The sequence below is a fragment of the Bubalus kerabau genome, chromosome 5 (genome assembly GCF_029407905.1).
Source record: "Bubalus kerabau isolate K-KA32 ecotype Philippines breed swamp buffalo chromosome 5, PCC_UOA_SB_1v2, whole genome shotgun sequence".
Taxonomy (NCBI): Eukaryota; Metazoa; Chordata; class Mammalia; order Artiodactyla; family Bovidae; genus Bubalus; species Bubalus kerabau.
In genome coordinates, this window is record NC_073628.1 from 110315583 (window position 1) to 110333839 (window position 18257).

Sequence of the window (18257 nt, forward strand, 5' to 3'; positions counted from 1 at the left end):
GTTCCTCTCAGTGAGGACTCTATTTAATATTCAAAATAGTAACAGGAAGGAGGACCTGAATGGGAAAAAAGAATGTTGTGACCTAGTTCTAAACATAAACTATTAGATCATCTAAATATCTAGGGATCTTCCTGTAGCAGGTTATTTGGCTCTTTGGAGCATGGAAATTTTCTCAAAGACCAGAGAAAAACTTCCAAATTCAGAGGGACTTTCCAGGCAGGGTGAAAGCGAGCAGGGACATATGAGATAATCTAGTTAAAAAGCCATTATTTGATAGCTTAAAATGCCTCTGACAGCTATTTGAGCAACAATGGCTCTAGCATCTCTGATTTCAGGAAGTTCTGTTATTAATGCATGTATGAATGTTTAACCAAATTGTATGACCTCTCTCTTCTTTCCTTTTTTAAGAATGGGGACTCTTGTAGTCTACATGAGTAAGAATAGGGTTTTCTGGAGAACTCTTGAGCACTGTTTTCACTTCCCTTGTAAGTTGAATGATCATGCAATTTATCTCCCAGATTGAGATGAGATTTTTTTAAATTAAATTATTTATTATTTTTAGTTGCACTGGATCTTCATTGCTGTACATGGGCTTTCTCTAGTTGCAGCAAGCAGGGGCTACTCTCTAGTTCCAGTGGGCAGGATTCTCGTTGCAGTGGCTTCTCTTGTTGTGGAGCACAGGCTCTAGGGCATGCAGGCTTCAGTAGTTGGGGCACACACAGGCTTTCTCCACAGTATGTGGGATCTTCCCGGACCAGGGTTGGAACCTACATTGGCAGGTGGATTCTTATCCACTGACCAGGCAAGTCTGGATGTTGTTTTCTTTAGTAATGTAATCTTTTTTAAGTAATCTTTTCTATTTGGAAAAACCTCATACTCACAGAGATTTAATTTACTGGATAAATCTTTCATAACCTCTCCATTTGATAAAATGTCCCAAGCTTGAGCCATTTATTTTTAAGTAGCATACTTGAGGCCTCACCTTGGTATTAAGTGTTGCTTAATTCCCACATGCTGGGAAGTTTGGGAGTGGTGGTAAAAGGGAATGAGAGTCTTGTTTTCATGCCAATGGAGCATATGGAGTCTACTGTTCAGATGACCTTTTTTACATTTCCACAGTATGTTTGTAGGCATGCTGATTTTATTAGTTCAGGGACTGATTAAATTACTCATGGAACCTCTCCCCACTCTTCTTGTTCTTTTTTAAAAAATTAATTAATTTATTTGGTGGCATCGGGTCTTAGTTGCATCACACAGAATCTTCATTGCCTTGCTTAGTTGCCCTGTGGCATGTGGGATCTTAGTTCTCTAACCAGGGCTCAAACCCACAACCCCTGCAGTGGAAGTGAGCAGTCCTAACCACTAGACTGCTAGGGAAGTCCCACAACCCAGTTTAAAAATGGGCAAAAGATCTGACCAGACACCTCACCAAAGAAGATATACATATGATAAGCATGTGTGAAGAGATGCTCAACATTATGTCACTAGGGCACCACAAATTAAAACAACAGTGATTTCCTACTACATATCCATTGGAGTGGCTAAAATTCCAAATACTGTCAACACCAAATGCTGACAAGGATGTGGAACAATCGGAACTCTCATTTATGTCTGATGGGAATACAAACTAGTACAGCCCCTTTGGAAGACAGTCTAGTAGTTTGTTAAAAAGTAAACATAATCTTACCATCTAATTCAGAAACATTGCCCTAGGTATTTACCCAGATAAGTTGAAAATTCATGTCCACACAAAAACATATATACAAATGTTTATAGCAGCTTTATTCATAACTGCTACTACTTGGAAGCAACCAAGATGTTCTTTGCTAGGTGAGTGGATAAACAAACTGTAGTACATCCATACAGTGGATTATGTTGTAGTGATAAAAAGACATAAGCTATCAAGTCACAAAAAGATATGAAAAACCTTAAATGTTGTTTCACATTGTTAAGTGAAAGAAGTGTGTATAAAAAGCCTGCATACTGTATAATATCAACAATATGACATTCTTGAAAAGGCTAAACTGCGGAGACAGTAATATGATCAGTAGTTGTAAGTGATTTGAAGAGAGGGAAAAAAGAAGGATCGAATAGGTGATGCAAGGGTATTTTATGGTGCCGAAACTATTTTGTATGACACTATAGCGCTGGATACATGACACTGCATTTTACAAAACAAACAAACAAAAAACCTGTACAACACAAAGAATGAACCGTAGAGGAAACCATGGACTTTAATAGCATATCAATATCGATTCATCAATTGTAACAATGTACTCCACTCATGCAAGAGGTTAAGAACAGGAGAAACTGTCGGAGGGTAGAAAAGGGTATTTGGGAACTCTGTATTTTCTGTGTAATTTTTCTGTAAGCTTATAACTGCTCTAAAAATGAAGTTTATTCATAAAAAACAGGTATTAATTTTTAACTAATAGTACAGCCTAAATCAATATTGTAGAAGGAAATATGTCATTGATTAGTTATGCTTCACCCTACCCATATTTTAATGGGTCTTCATTTTTTGTGTGGAGCAACATGCCATTTTTTTCTCTTCATAAGCTCCTACTGGAACAAGAGGAGAGCTATGTTAGCTTTTGATGGTGTCTCTCTGATGATTCTGGTTTGGATTAAATTCCTTTAATTCAGTAGTCTCCCAGTAAAAAAAATAAATGGGAGTTTCTCAGTAAAAGGGAGCACATACACCTAATTTTGCTCCTTCCCGAAACTTCAGTAAAACTAGGTTTTAAAAAAATATAAGGCCATAAACTGACAAGCTAGAAAACAGGAGAATAAACAAAATTAATGACATTTTGTCTGCTATGAAGCAGACAGGTACAGATTGGTGGTTACTGAGAGGAGTCCAGAGAAAGTAGCTTACTAAACTAGCAGGAGGAAAGCCAAGAACTAAACTGACTTGTCCTGCAGAAATGCTTAAAATGCCAGGAATTAGCAAGACTAGGTATCTCTTTAAATGGAAATAAAAGTAGGGGGAATTTTTTAAAAGGAATGTTAGTTGAAAGATAATAAAATACACAGCTAGATTTTATTTCTCAGTCCACGCTACTGATTTATTATCTACTCCCTGCCCCCCACAAAAGACTATAGACTTTTTCTTTGGAGAGGGTAAAACAGAGAGGTCTCCGGTCTGACTGTCATCAGTCACAGTTGAATGTTGAATACTGTACCAAGCATGGGAGAATGTGAGTGCATGCTGACTGCTGAATCCTAAGTCCTCTCACTAGCTTCTCAGGTGGCTCAGTGGTAAAGAACCTGCCTGCCAATACAGGAGACATAAGAGACACAGGTTTGATCCCTGGGTTGGGAAGATCCCTTAGAGGAGGAAATGGCAACCCACTCCAGTATTCTTGCCAGGAGAATCCCATGGTCAGAGGAGCCTGGTGGGCTACAGTCCATAAGGTCGCAAAGAATCAGGCATGACTGAGTGTCTGAGCAAGTACTCTTACGACAGTTGACTCCAAAATACCAGCAATCAGGCCTAGACCTTCTAGGCAAGAAATTGGAAGATCCTTCTCTGAGAATCACAGTGCATAAATAAAGCTAAAGATAATACTTCAGGGATTCCTCAATAAACAAAAAACAACTCAGCCATATCATTTCACACTAAAACTTGAAATTGACATATGCTCAAAGCTTTCAATCAGCTTTCAGTGTCCTACATGAGCAAACAATCAATTTAATACCAGAAGTTGAAGAAATCATAAAACAGATAAAAATAAAAATGAATATTTAAAAAGGAAAAGAAAAAAAAAGTTGAGATAGCAACTAGGCAAGGAGAAAAAAAACTTAAATAAAAGAGATGTTATATTCATGAAACAAGATGCTACATAAAAACAATATTCAGACAGCAAAAATTATTCTTTGAAATGAAAGTCATGGTAGCATGAAAAACTCAACAGAAAGCTTGGAAGATCCAATTGAGGAGATATTTCAGAAAGCAGAGCAAAAAGAGCAAGAGGTAGAAAATAAGAGAGGGGGCAAAAATCCAGAGAACAAGTCCAAGAGGTCTTACAAATGAATAATAGGAGTTCCTGACAGAAAGAAATAAGAAAACAATTGGAAAGGAATTAATAAGGTAATTTACAAAAATTTCCTAGAACTGAAAGCCATGAGTTTTCAGATTGAAGAATCTTACTTGGGTATATATGATCAAGGATGGGAAAAAAAGACCCCCACCCAGACACATGACCATGGATTTTCACTGGGGAAAAAGGTAGGATCCTACAAACTTCCAAAAAAAGAGGACAGACGTTTCATACCAACAATCAAGAATCAGAATGTCTTTTGCTTTTTCAAAAGCAATATTAGAAGCAGAAAGCAACAGTGAAATGGCCTCACAATCATGAAGGAAAATTATTTCCGACCTAGAATTCTATACTCAGTACGCAAGTAGAAGGGGGAAAAGGCATTTTCAGACATGCAAGGTCTCAAAAAACTTATTTTCCATGTATATATCCTTTCTCATGAACTTAATGAAGGTTGTGTTCCAATCAGGACATCTTCATAGGACAGGAGTGAAGGATTCTCCAAGGTGTTTGCCAAGGGAGATCTTAGGACCATAGCTGTGCAACAAGTCCGAGCTGGAGTAGGTCAGAGGCTGGGGATAGAAATATTTAGGAAGATGAAACTGATAGTATACATTAATGAATTTAAGTACCTGACTGATTGTTTGATTGAATTAGGGATTAGAATATTAACTAAACTTACATAGAAGTTATCAACTCTAGAGAAAGCAAAATATTTTGCAAAAATGGCCCTAGTTGACCACTGTTCTGAAAGCATATATAATAATAATAGAAACAGTATACATTTATCTAATCACTATATTGGGATGATGAGGAATGGGAACTCATCATGATTGCGTGTGTATCTGTTTAATTGTGATGGAGTGAGGGAAGACTCTTGATAAAAGTGAAAGAGGAGAGTGAAAAAGCTGGCTTAAAACTCAACATTCAAAAAAACCTAAGATCATGGCATCAGATCCTGTCACTTAATGGCAAATAGATTTGGAAACAATGGAAACAGTGACGCAGTTTATGTTTCTGGGCTCCAAAAATCACTGCAGATGGTGTCTGCAGCCATGAAATTCAAAGACCACTTGCTTATTGGAAGAAAAGCTATGACCAACCTAGACAGCATATTAAAAAGCAGAGACATTACTTTACCAACAAAAGTCCACATAGTCAAAACTATGGTTTTTTCAGTAGTCATGTATGGATGTGAGAGTTGGACCATGAAGAAATCTAAGTGCCAAAGAATTGATGCTTTTGAACTGTGGTGTTGGAGAAGACTCTCGAGAGTCCCTTGGACTGCAAGGAGATCCAACCAGTCAATCCTAAAGGAAATCAGTTCTGAATATTCATTGGAAGGACTGATGTTGAAGCTGAAACTCCAATACTTTGGCCACCTGATGCAAAGAGCCAACTCATTAGAAAAGACCCTGATGCTGGGAAAGATTGAGGGCAGGAGGAGAAGGGGATGACAGAAGATGAGACGGTTGAATGGTATCACCGACTCGATGGACTTGAGTTTGAGCAAGCTCCAGGAGTTGATGATGGACAGGGAAGCCTGGCGTGCTGCAGTCCATGGGGTCTCACAGAGTCAGACACGACGAATGACTGAATTGAACTGAATGAAAATAACAGAGAATCCCTACAACAGAAAGAACATGGTATAGCAATAGTGAAAGTGAAATCCACTCAGTCATATTCGACTCTTTGAGACTCCATGGGCTGTAGCCCACCAGGCTCCTCTGATCCCAGCAAGAAAATTGGAGTGGGTAGCCTTTTCCTTCTCCAGGCGATCTTCCCAACCCAGGGATCAAACCCAGATCTCTTGCACTGCAGGTTGATTCTTTACTGTCTGAGCTACCAGCAATCCAAGTGTGTTATTTGCAGTATGGAAGTTCATATGAAGAAAATCACAAAGAGTTGAGAGTTACTGTCTTTGGAAACAGAGAAATGATAGGTGGAAGGACTTAGGACTCTTCTCTGTTTTAAATATCCTGTAAAACTTACTGACTTTTATAAAAGAAAGACAAAAATTTAATTGATAATCATATTTCATAAAAATTATTTAGAACACTGCAATAGGAATTATTATTTTTTTTTAACCATGCCTTGAACATGGTGAATGGTCTCAATTGTATTTTTGTTTTGTTTTGCTTTTATCCGTAGATAATTTTACTGTTAAAGAGTCATACAGACAATGCACAAAACAGATGTACATTTTAATGAATTATGTTTATATATATGCCTGTGTTCAATTGTATTTTAAATTGAGTCTTTTATTTATTTATTTGGTTGTCCCGGGTCTTTGTTGCAGCATGCAGGATCTTTAGCTGTGGCCTGGGAACTCTTAGTTGCAGCATGTGGGATCTAGTTCCCTGACCAGGGATTGAACCTGGGCTCCCTGCAGTAGGAGGATGGAATCTTAGTGACTGGATCACCAGGGAAGACCCTGAACTGAATCTTTTAAAAATGTGTCAGAAGTTATTGTAGCAAGTCATTACTAGGCTGTGATATCCTTGTGATCAGGGATTATTTCTTATACATCTTTATAGTTCTTTCAGGACATAGTGTGGCATCACCTGCATTCTACTCGTATTAATGTGTAGGGTTTTGCGTGTCTCAGCCTCATGAAGAAGTAAGTCAAATTCCGTCATATTCTTAGGTATTAACAATCCTGAATTGAATATTTAACTCTACAAATAGGATCTACTCTCGTCAGCACTGTGAATCTAAGCTCTGCCTCACAATCAAGAAATCAACCAACAAAAAGTTTTCATCATGAGCAAGACAGATCACATAGTTCTTTATTAACTATATCACATTCTCTATGAAAAGAATCTGAGAGCTCGCCCAAGGTCACCCAGAGAAATAGGCAGTACCAGCTCTGCAAATCAAACCAATTGCTTAAGCCAAACTTCTGTGATAAACACACTTAAAGTAGGTGTGAGAGAAAAGTCAGAAGGGTTTATCCCACTTGAGATTAACAGGCAGTGTAGTTTGTCTTCAACTAAAGTGCTGATGGATAAAAGGCAAAATCTGGTGTGTAAATTCTGCTTTCACTATGTTGAAAGGGGATTAAAAATAGAAAGGAATTCTATTTAGGTTTAGACAGCAAAGGCTAAGATATAGAAAGGACTTTTGTAAAGGAGTGGGATTGAGATATTCTTCCCCTACCCAAGAGCCCCAGTTATGAAGCTGCCAGAATAAGCCTCTTGCCTGCTTGCTTATATTTCTGGTATCTTGATTAATCACATGGCTGTCCTATATCAGCAATTTTTAATCTATAAATTCACAGCTCCAGAGAGTTAATGTGAGATTATCCAGACACTGTTCAAAGGGCCAGCTATCAAGGAAACAAAGGAGCCTCTTCATTGGGGGCATGTGAGTACTTTTCTAGTCCTTAGGCACTTGGTAATTTCACAAAGTAGATATGGTATATTTGTCAAGCAAATCTCTTTCAACAGATTCTCCTCCTCCCCATTTGTTCTTCTCAGTATAAATGGAGTTTACATTCTATACTTCCATTAGGGGGCAATTATTTTAAGTAGAATCATTCTGCTACTATTTCCTGTATTAATGGTTGTCTCTTGTATGCAATCTTATCTTGGACATCTTAGGTTAAAAAAAAGAAAAAACCACAGAAGAGCATCCCCAGGACTTCAGAGACTATAAATATAATTCAGAAAGCTTTTGAAAAAATGGAGTTTAGGAAACGGTAAGTGTAAGAAAACTGAATTAATAATTACCACTTAAAAATCTACCATGCAGAAGATAACTATAAATGTGAAAGGATTTATCTATTAGCTTCTATAATTTTAAATTTATTTTCAGAGACATATTTTCCAGATAAAATAAAAGGAAGCATTCTGCATTTTTAGCACTAAATCCTGAAAGAGTCATTCAATAATAACACTTTGCACTTATTGTTCTATACTTTTAAAAATCTTTTTCTCATATATATTTTGAAATAGTATAGATATTACTATCATTTATAGATCAAAGAAACTGACATGTGAGAATTTAAGTGATATTCTCAAGAATGCACAATTACACCATGAAAGGCAGGACCAGGCTCTGAGTCTGTTGTTTTGTTGTTTATAATCAGTAAAAACTGTATCTTTGATCTATTATGGGCATTTTCACTTTTTTAGTTCAGTATATGAAGATAAGACAACAAAATTTTAATGGGTTTGTTCCAGGTCATTCTGCAAGAGAAATGAACAGCTACGAAAAGTACACAAGCGCTGATTTGAAATTCTTTGCTCAAGTCACTTAACCACAACAAATGTAAGAGTGAAGGCCAAAGAGTTACGCAGAACACATTGTCCATTACTGTTCTTAACATTTGTCCTTGATAAAAGTTTTCCATTCAAATCCATTTCTCCTTGGCAAATATTTGTCTTCTCTAGAAATATTAAAAATATTAAAAACAAAAGAGAGAAAAGATTTCTCCTGAGAAAATAATGAAAAGGGAACAATCCATTGTGGTGGATAAAAAGCAGAGGATTAAACTTTTTACAACCTAAATATAGGATTATTTTTGTCATATAGTTATAAAATTTTTAGCAAACATAAACTACTGTGTGATCAGGTAATTAATATTGTGTGATCAGGTAATCAGGTAATAGTATTACAGTGACATGTTGTTAGTCTGACTTTTAAAACTTAATTTAAATCAAAGAAACTACAATGTCAGCAGGAGCATCCATATCCTTACTGTGTTTGGAGTGCTCTTGGTTCTGAGCGGAAGGGAAGGCCAGAGGGGCCAGAGAAGGGAGGGGCAGCTCTTCCCTCAACTGTTGGTCATCAGGCTGCAGTGCCTCTCTCACCCACTGAATCACAGCCCGGAGACTCACAGCATTCGCATTATTGTGACAGCCATGAACCCATTGCTCACAGCCCCCTTCTGCTTCATCCTTGGTCACCCTGACCTTTGGTTCTGAGTCGTGTTCTGGCCAAAGCACGACGACGAGTGTTTAGGGGTGGGTGCATAAGAGCGGGTTAGGGGGAAGGGATGGAATGAACTTTTTCTGCATTTTGTATTGTATGTTTTCTTTAACATGTAACCAATCAGAATCCTGTCAATATAGTCAGCCAATTGATCGACAAAAAAAAAAAAAAGACAAATGATTGCCTTAGTGTCCTCAAGTAATGTTAGAGAGTTAAAAATAGTAATCATTTGGATTCTGTAGGGGAACTGGTCATTATCTGGGTCACCTGCACTGCTTTCCTCTATCTAGAGAATTCCTCACTGTGTAAGCCTTGGTGGTAAGCAAAGAGGTCTCCCATAGTGGAAGATGTCAAATAATCTTTCTCTGTCTTCCTTGCAGCTAGGGTAAAGGCATATGACCCATGACCCAGGCTTTTCAATCAGATATCTCTGCTGGACTTTTGACTCAAACCTGAAGATATAAGCAACCATCTCTCTCTCTTAATCTCCTGGCAGGAAAGATTACTGCAATCTACCATTTCCGGTGTAGAGGTAGCCAAATGGCAGACTGTGTGGTCTAGCCTGATGTCCCTGGCACTGGCTGGGGGGGTGCGGGGGGAACCCTAGTCTCACAGCTTGCATAGCTCTTACCCAGTCTTAGCATGGAAAGCTCTGAATCTCTGGAAATCATTCGACCCCAGAAAAACCAGGATGGTTGGTTATCCTAGCCAGCTCCTTCATCAGATCAGTTCTGTGGGTGGTTTATCCCTACTGCTGGACTTCAAGCTTAGTTTTTCAAGCATTCCTAGCAATTCTGTGAGGCACTCAATATCATTTTCAAAAATTATGGAAGTATAACCCAATATCCTGGAGAAGGCAATGGCACCCCACTCCAGTACTCTTGCCTGGAAAATCCCATGGACGGAGGAACCTGGTAGGCTGCAGTCCATGGGGTCGCTGAGGGTCAGACACGACTGAGCGACTTCACTTTCACTTTTCAGTTTCCTGCATTGGAGAAGGAAATGGCAACCCACTCCAGTGTTCTTGCCTGGAGAATCCCAGGGATGGGGGAGCCTGGTGGGCTGCTGTCTATGGGGTCACACAGAGTTGGACAAAACTGAAGTGACTTAGCAGCAGCAGCAACCCAATATCCTTTTAATCCACTATTGATCTGCTTAAATCAGTGAGAATTGGTTTCTAACTACTGCTACTGAGAACCTTGGCTAAAACAGACACTTTTGTGTATAGTTTGGAAACCTGCATTTCATGATGACCTATGAATCACACTGCTTTGATATAGCTTATATGGGCTTCCCTGGGTGGCTCAGGTGGTAAAGAATCTGCCTGTGATGCAGGATACCCAGGCCTGACCCCTGGGTCAGGAAGATCCCCTGGAGAAGGAAATGGCAACCCACTCCAGTATTCTTGCCTGGAAAGTCCCATGGACAGAGGAGCCTAGTGGGCTACAGTCCATGGGGTTGCAGAGTCCGACACGACTGAGGGACTAACAACACAACATAAGGGTATTACAGGTGCTGTTTGATGTTAACATTTTGAAAGGTGCTATAAAAGCATCTGTATGATGGTTCTTACTGTATATTTGAAATCTTGAGATATTTCTGATGGTTGAAGACTATTGTGAACCATTTTTCCTTGGTCATGAGATAAACACAGACAGAAGTAAAGCTGCTGACAGAAAATATTTGAATTTCCCCACTCCATCTCATCCTATATCCCCCAATTTATGAAAGTGTAGTTCTCCAGATGAAGAATTTTTTAAGCCAGAAAAATAGAATAAAATGATGACCTAAAAAAATCTTTGCTGAATTAATCAAGTCTGGAGCATGTATACAAGTTCTTCATTGTTTTTCCTGAAAGTTAGACTTTCCTCCTGAAAGTTAGACTCTTGAACACATGCAATTCTTATTCAGCTTCATCTTCTGGACATCCTCACACTCCTGCATTTTTGGAGTGAATGAAAAAAATGATTTTTTTCGTTTTTGGAGAGAAAACCTTGAGTGAAAATACTTCTGTTCATAAAGTAGTCGTTAAAATGTTATTATAGTGCTTACTTTGGCAACATTTACACTAAAATTGGAATGATATAGAGAAGATTAGAATAGCCCCTGTGTGAGGAAGCAAATTTGTGAAGCATTCCACATTTTTTAGACTTATCACAGTAACCATTTCAATGAATATAATTACTATGATGTACAGCTGAAATGAATGATATTGTATATTGATTATGCTTTAATTATTAAAATATTGTTACATAAATAGTACATCTTTATTAAAGAAAAATAGAAAATATCAGAAGATAGAATAGGTATCCATAATCCTGTCACTGCTAACATTTTGGGCTTTTTTGGGGGTAAGCATTCATGTCTATAGTTATAAATTTAAAAAAATTTGAAGTCAAACTATACAATTTCAGAACCTACTTTATTATTAGCATTATGAATTTCTTCCCAGGTATATGCATATAGGTGTAATTTTAAATGACTGCACACTTAATGGATAGAAATATCATCACATTCATTAATTAACTCTTGGACGTTTTCAGCTTTGTAAACAATACTATTAAAATTTTATATCTGGCCTTAAACATTCATGCTAAGTTGCTGCAGTCGTGTCCGACTCTGCAACCCTATGGACTGTATCGCTTCTGTTTATTTCCCCAAAATAAATATTAGAAGTAAAATTCTACATCAGATGCTCGGCTCATTTTTGAGATTTTTCTTATATTTTGCTTCCCAGAAAAGTCATACCTTTTATGCTCCCTCTAGCCACCTGTGAGACTATACAGTTCTACCCTTAACAACCCTGAGCATTATTGTTTTTTTTTTATTTTTTATTAACTTGATAAAGACATTATCTCATTGTTATTGATTACTAGTGAGGCTAAATATTTTAATGTATTTTTTTGGCCTGTTTTCCTTCTTTTTAAAATTATCTGCTCTTAAAAACATGATCTGAAAGGATACACGCACCCCGATGTTCACTGTGGCACTGTTTACAATAGCCAAGACATGTAAGCAGCCTAAATGTCCATCAACAGAGGAATGAATAAAGAAAATGTGGTACATATATACAATGGACTATTGCTCAGTCATTAAAATGAATAAAATAATGCCATTTGCAGAAACATGGATGGACCTAGAGTTTGTCATGCTGAGTGAAGTAAGTCAGAGAAGGAGAAATATTGTATGACATCACTTACCTGTGGAATCTAAAAAGAAATTATACAAATAAACTTACACAGACTCACAGACTTAGAGAACGGACTTAAGATTGCTGGGGGGAAGGTTGTAGGGAAGGATAGTTAAGGAGTTTGTATGGACGTGTACACACTGCTATATTTAAAATGGGTAACCAGGAAGAACCTACTGTATAGCACAGGGAACTCTACTCAATATTATGTGCCAGCCTGGATGGGAGGGGAATTTGGGGGAGAATAGATACATGTAAATGTATGGTTGAGGTCCTTTGCTGACCTCCTGAAACTATCACAACATTGCTAATCAGTTATATTCCAATAAAAAATAAAAACTTTAAAAAAGTGTTTGCTCCTGTCAAGGTACCTGTTTTCTTCAACATGAATGTATGAGATTAACTACTTCATTATGTCATGAAATGCAAAGAAGTAAACTCAGATTCTGAAAATTTATCACCCCCTCCAAGAAATGTCATGATTTGCTTTGTCACCATTATCTACCTATTTGATTTTCACAAATTATTTCCTCCCCGAATTAGGTTTCTGGTTGATTTTCACCCTTTTATTCCCTTTTCAAGAAGTCCTTAGATTTTTAAAATTTATTTTCTCTTATCCCATGAAGTACCATAATAATATTACACTATTTTAAATACAGGTGTTTAGGAGTTTATGCCTTGCAGAGGAGGAAGTCAAGTAGGTGGTACCAAAATGCAATTAATCTAATCCATTTTCTCTTTTTATTTTTATTGAAGCATTGTTGATTTACATTGTCATTAATTCCTGTTATACAACAAAGTGATTTGTGTGTGTGTGTGTGTGTGTGTGTGTATTCTTTTTAAAATATCCTTTTCCATTATGGTTTATCATAGGATATATTTTAAATTGGAGGACAATTGCCTTACGATGTTGTGTTAGCTTCTGCTGCACAACAATGTGAATCAGCTATAAGGATACATATGTCCCCTCCCTCAAGCCTCCCTCCCACCCATCCCTCCATTTTCTCTTTAGGTTAAAAATATTGTTTCCCTTTCAAAAAGAAAGAACATCTTTTGTATCCTGTCTTCTGAGGGACATATAAACTATTAAGTAAAATATTTACAACGCCGGCCTTTGTCACAAGGTGGGAGTTAAGAGAGGTGTAATCAGTATCTTTGCAGCAGGATTTGCTGTCTGTTTCCCAACTACTTCACTGTTTTTTTGCTGACCCTCATGTCCACTGTTGCCTCAAAATCTATCATCACCCACTTCTAAAGCCTACCTGGTGGGCGTTGCTGGAGGCTGTTGATATCTGTCACATCAGAGAGAGGAGAGTGGGTGAGAAACTCTGCAGGGGATCTTGGTTGGCTTCTATTTAGTGCTATTTTTAACTCTCTGAAGTCAATGCTGATGGCTTTAGACATTTGCTTCATCCCAGTGCAGTCACTCACTGTTTCTTTGGCTCACACCTTAGTGCCTTCTCCCAAACTACACCCTGTGCTTACAGTGACCATATGCTGTCTTCTACTGGAGAGTCCCAATTTCAAATATTCTGTCATATTGCCAAATCAGATGTCCGACCATATGCTTCATTTTCTCTGGGGAAATATATTCACCTATCTATGCATCAGTTTCCTAAAAACTCTGCTCATCAAGATTTCTTTTTTTCTCTTTCCTATTTAAAGTTATGGAGGTGTGATAACACATTTACAGAAGACTAGGAAAATACAGAACAAAGTTACATATACTTGGTTTTGCTAGACAGTTTATGGAAAATGTTATTAATCCAAAATGCAGCTCAGATGTCTTCTCCTATGGGAAGCATTCCTTCAGCGCCCTCCTTCCTTAGATGTCACTCATATGTGCTCTCAGAGTTCTCTATTCATCCTCTTCAGGGCACAACCCAAACCTCAGATTTCCCTTGCCCACTCATTGGAATCACCTTCCTTAGTATACTTAGGAAAATGAAGGGTAAGAGGAGTTGCACCACATCCATTATGGATTCACCCACCTGCACTCTGTTGCTCAGAAAGGCATTCTCTGTCCAGTCAGAAAACACTCTTCATTTTTCTGCTGCTAATGGTTTGTTTGAATTGTAGATTATAGTTCACAACCTCCTTTCCTCTCCTGATAGTCTATAGATCTGAGTATCTCCCAGCAACATGTTTCCCCACCTTGAATATTTCAGTCTAGAATCAGTTCAGTCACTCAGTCATGTTCGACTCTTTGCTACCCCATGGGCTGCAGCACACCAGGCTTCACTGTCTATCACCAGCTCCCAGAGCTTGCTCAAATTCACGTCCATCAAGTCGGTGGTGCCATCCAACCATCTCATCCTCTGTTGTCCCCTTCTCCTCTGACCTTCAATCTTTCCCAGCATCAGGGTCTTTTCAAATGAGTCAGTTCTTTGCATCAAGTGGCAAAAGTATGAGTTTCAGCCTCAGCATCAGTTCTTCCAATGAATATTCAGGACTGATTTCTTATAGGATGGACTGGTTGGATCTCCTTGCAGTCCAAGGGACTCTCAAGAGTCTTTTCCAACACCACAATTCAAAACCATCAACACTTTGACACTCAGTTTTCTTTATAGTCCAACTCTCACATCCATACCTGACTACTGGAAAAATCATAGCTTCGACTAGACGGACCTGTGTCAGCAAAGTAATGTTTCTGCTTTTTAATATGCTGTCTAGGTTGGTCATAGCTTTTCTTCCAAGGAGCAAGTATCTTTTAATTTAATGGCTGCAGTCACCATCTGCAGTGATTTTGGAGCTCCCCAAAACAAAGTCTGTCATTATTTCCATTGTTTCCCCATCTGTTTCCCATGAAGTGATGGGACCAGATGCCATGATGGGACCAGTCTAGAATAATACCATGGAAAAGGCATGGGGGTTCCAGGTGTACTTTCTATTCTAAGTCCAGCTGCATAGTCTAGTATCTAGAAAGAGCTTTGTTATTCTAAGGATTTAGTAGACAATCATCAAATCAGGCACACAAACACACATTGATCTGCCAAGGACAAACGTCAGTTTCCAGAGTGGTACCAACAAGAAGGAAAAGAAACATTTTCATAATTTTCCTACATAACACAACTCTCACACACAATGAACTTAGAATTTAAATTATAATGCAGAACAGTCTTAGCTCTTTTATTCATCTTTTTTCCTCTCCTGCTTTTTTAAAAAATTGAACTACAGTTGATTTACAATGTTTCAGGTGTACAACAGTGTTTTATATATATATGTGTATATATACACTTTTTAATATTCTTTTCCATTATAGGCTATTACAAGATTTGAATATAGTTGTCAGTGCTATACAGTATATTCTTGTTATTTATCTATTGTGTATATAGTACTGTCTATGTCTTAATCTCATATTCCTAATTTATCTCTCCATCCCTTTCCTTTTCGTGACCATAAGTTTGTTTTCTATGTCTGTAAATCTATTTCTGTTTTGCAAATAAGTTCATTTGTATTAATTTTAGATTCCACATATACATATTTGTTTTTCACTGTCTGACTTCTTATTGCATTTAATATGTTAGTTTCTAGGTCCATCTATGTTGCTGCAAATGGCAATATTTCATCATTTTTATGGCTGAATAGTATTCATATGCGTGTGTGAGTGCTTAGTTGCTTCAGTCGTGTCCAATTCTGTGCGACCCTATGGACTGTAGCCCTCCAGGCTCTTCAGTCTATGGGGATTCTCCAGGCAAGAATGCTGGAATGGGTTGCCATGCTCTCCTCCAGGGGATCTTCCAGAACCAAGGATAGAACCCACATCTCTTTTGTCTCCTACATTGGCAGGCAGGCTCTTTACCACCAGTGTCGCCTGGGAAGCACACAACAATGTACATAAATTTCAAAATAATTATGCTGAAAGCAAGAAGCCAGACAAAAAAAGAGTGTATGATTATATTTTTTAAAAATTCTAAAAAATACAAGCAATACTTGTATTTTATGTATTTTATACTTGGAATTATGTATTTTACAAACATAATTTGTGAATTACAAACATAATCCTATATTGTTGTTGTTCAGTTGCTAAGTGATGTCCAACTCTTTGGGACACCATGGACTGCAGCATGCCAGGCTCCCATGTCCTTCACTATCTCCTGGAGTTGGCTCAGATGCATGTCCATTGAGTCGGTGATGCTATCCAACCATCTCATCCTCTGCCTGCCCTTCTCTTTTATCTTCTATCTTTCCCAGTATCAGGTTTTTTCCCAAAAAGTCAGCTCTTCACATCAGATGGCTATAGTATTGGAGTTTCAGCTCTAGCATCAGTCCTTCCAATGAATATTCAGGGTGGATTTCCTTTAGGATTGACTGGTTTGATCTCCCTGCTGTCCAATGGACTCTTGAGAGTCTTTTGCAACACCACAGTCCAAAAACATCAGTTCTTCAGAGCCCAGCCTTCCTTAGGGTTCAAATCTTCCATCCGTATGTGACTACTGGAAAAACCATAGCTTTGACTATATAGACCTTTGTCAGCAAAGTGATGTCTCTGCTTTTTAATGTACTGTCTAGGTTGGTCATAGCTTTCCTTCCAAGTAGCAAGCATCTTTTAATTTCATAGCTGCTGTCACCATCCACAGTGATTTTGGAGCCCAGCAAAATAAAATCTGTCACTGCTCCTACTTTTACCCTTCTATTTGCCATGAAGTGATGGGATCGGATGCCATGATTTTAGTTTTTTGAATGTTGAGTTTTAAGCCAGTCTTTTCACTCTCCTCTTTTACCCCTCAAGAGGTTCTTTAGTTCTTCTTCAATTTCTGCCCCTGGAGTGGTATCCTTTGCATATCTGAGGTTGTTAATATTTCTCCTGGAAATACTGATTCCAGCTTGTGATTTATCCAGCCTGGCATTTTGCATGATGTCCTCTGCATATAAGTTAAATAAACAGGGTGACGATATACAGCCTTGATGTACTCCTTTCCCGATTTTGAACCAGTCAGTTGTTCTATTGTTGCTTCTTTTCCTGCATTCAAGTTTCTCAGGAGACAGGGAAGATGGTCTGTTATTACCATCTTTTTAAGAATCTATTTCACTGTGATCCACACAATAAAAGGCTTTAGCAACATAGTGAATAAAGCAGAAGTAGATGTTTTTCTGGAATTCCCTTGGTTTCTCTATGATCCAGCAAATGTTAGCAATTTGATTTCTGTTTCCTCTGCCTTTTCTAAACCCAGCTTGTTCATCTGGAAGTTATTGGTTCATGTACTGCTGAAGCCTAACTTGACGGATTTTGAGCATAACTTTTACTAGCATGTGAAATAAGCGTAATTGCCTGGTAGTTTGAACATTATTTTGCACTGCCCTTCTTTGAGATTGGAATGAAAACTGACCTTTACCAGTCCTGTGGCCACTGCTGAGTTTTCCAAATTTACTGACATATTGAGTCAGAAAGTAAATTAGAGGTTGCCTAGGACAGAAAGCTGGAGAAGGCAATGGCAACCCACTCCAGTACTCTTGCCTGGAAAATCCCATGGGCGGAGGAGCCTGGTAGGCTGCAGTCCATGGGGTCGCGAAGAGTCCGACACGACTGAGCGACTTCACTTTCACTTTTCACTTTCATGCATTGGAGAAGGAAATGGCAATGCACTCCAGTGTTCTTGTCTGGAGAATCCCAGGGACAGGGGGAGCCTGGTGGGCTGCCATCTATGGAGTTGCACAGAGTCGGACACGACTGAAGCGACTTAGCAGCAACAGCAGCAGCAGCAGGACAGAAAGCAAATTAGAGGTTGCCTCGGTCAGAAGCCTGAGAAGGCAATGGCAACCCACTCCAATAATCTTGCCTGGAAAATTCCATGGATGGAGGAGCCTGGCAGGCTCAGTCCATGGGGTCGCTAAGAGTCGGGCACGACTGACTTCACTTTCACTTTTCACTTTCATGCATTGGAGAAGGAAATGGCAACCCACTCCATTGGGTTCTTGCCTGGAGAATCCCAGGGACGGGGGAGCCTGGTGGGCTGCCGTCTATGGGGTCGCACAGAGTGGGACACGACTGAAGCGACTTAGCAGCAGCAGGTCAGAAGCAGACAGGAAGAGATAAGAGGGAGGGATTAAAAAGAGGCATGAGAAAACTTGGGGTGATGGATATTCAT

The 18257-nt window shown here is 38.6% G+C and overlaps 1 long non-coding RNA gene and 1 other non-coding gene across 2 annotated transcripts in view; both read left to right on the forward strand.

The window, feature by feature from the left end:
- The first annotated feature begins 7300 nt into the window (after positions 1-7300).
- Positions 7301-18257, forward strand: part of LOC129654039 (uncharacterized) — a 30146-nt gene continuing 19189 nt past the window's right edge. Inside the window, exons 1-2 of the long non-coding RNA XR_008715353.1 lie at positions 7301-7409; positions 7646-7743. This is a non-coding gene — a long non-coding RNA (uncharacterized LOC129654039). The remainder of the gene's footprint in view (positions 7410-7645; positions 7744-18257) is intronic.
- Positions 11023-11124, forward strand: LOC129654355 (U6 spliceosomal RNA). Its single transcript, XR_008715440.1, has one exon. It is a non-coding gene; the product is annotated as a U6 spliceosomal RNA (small nuclear RNA).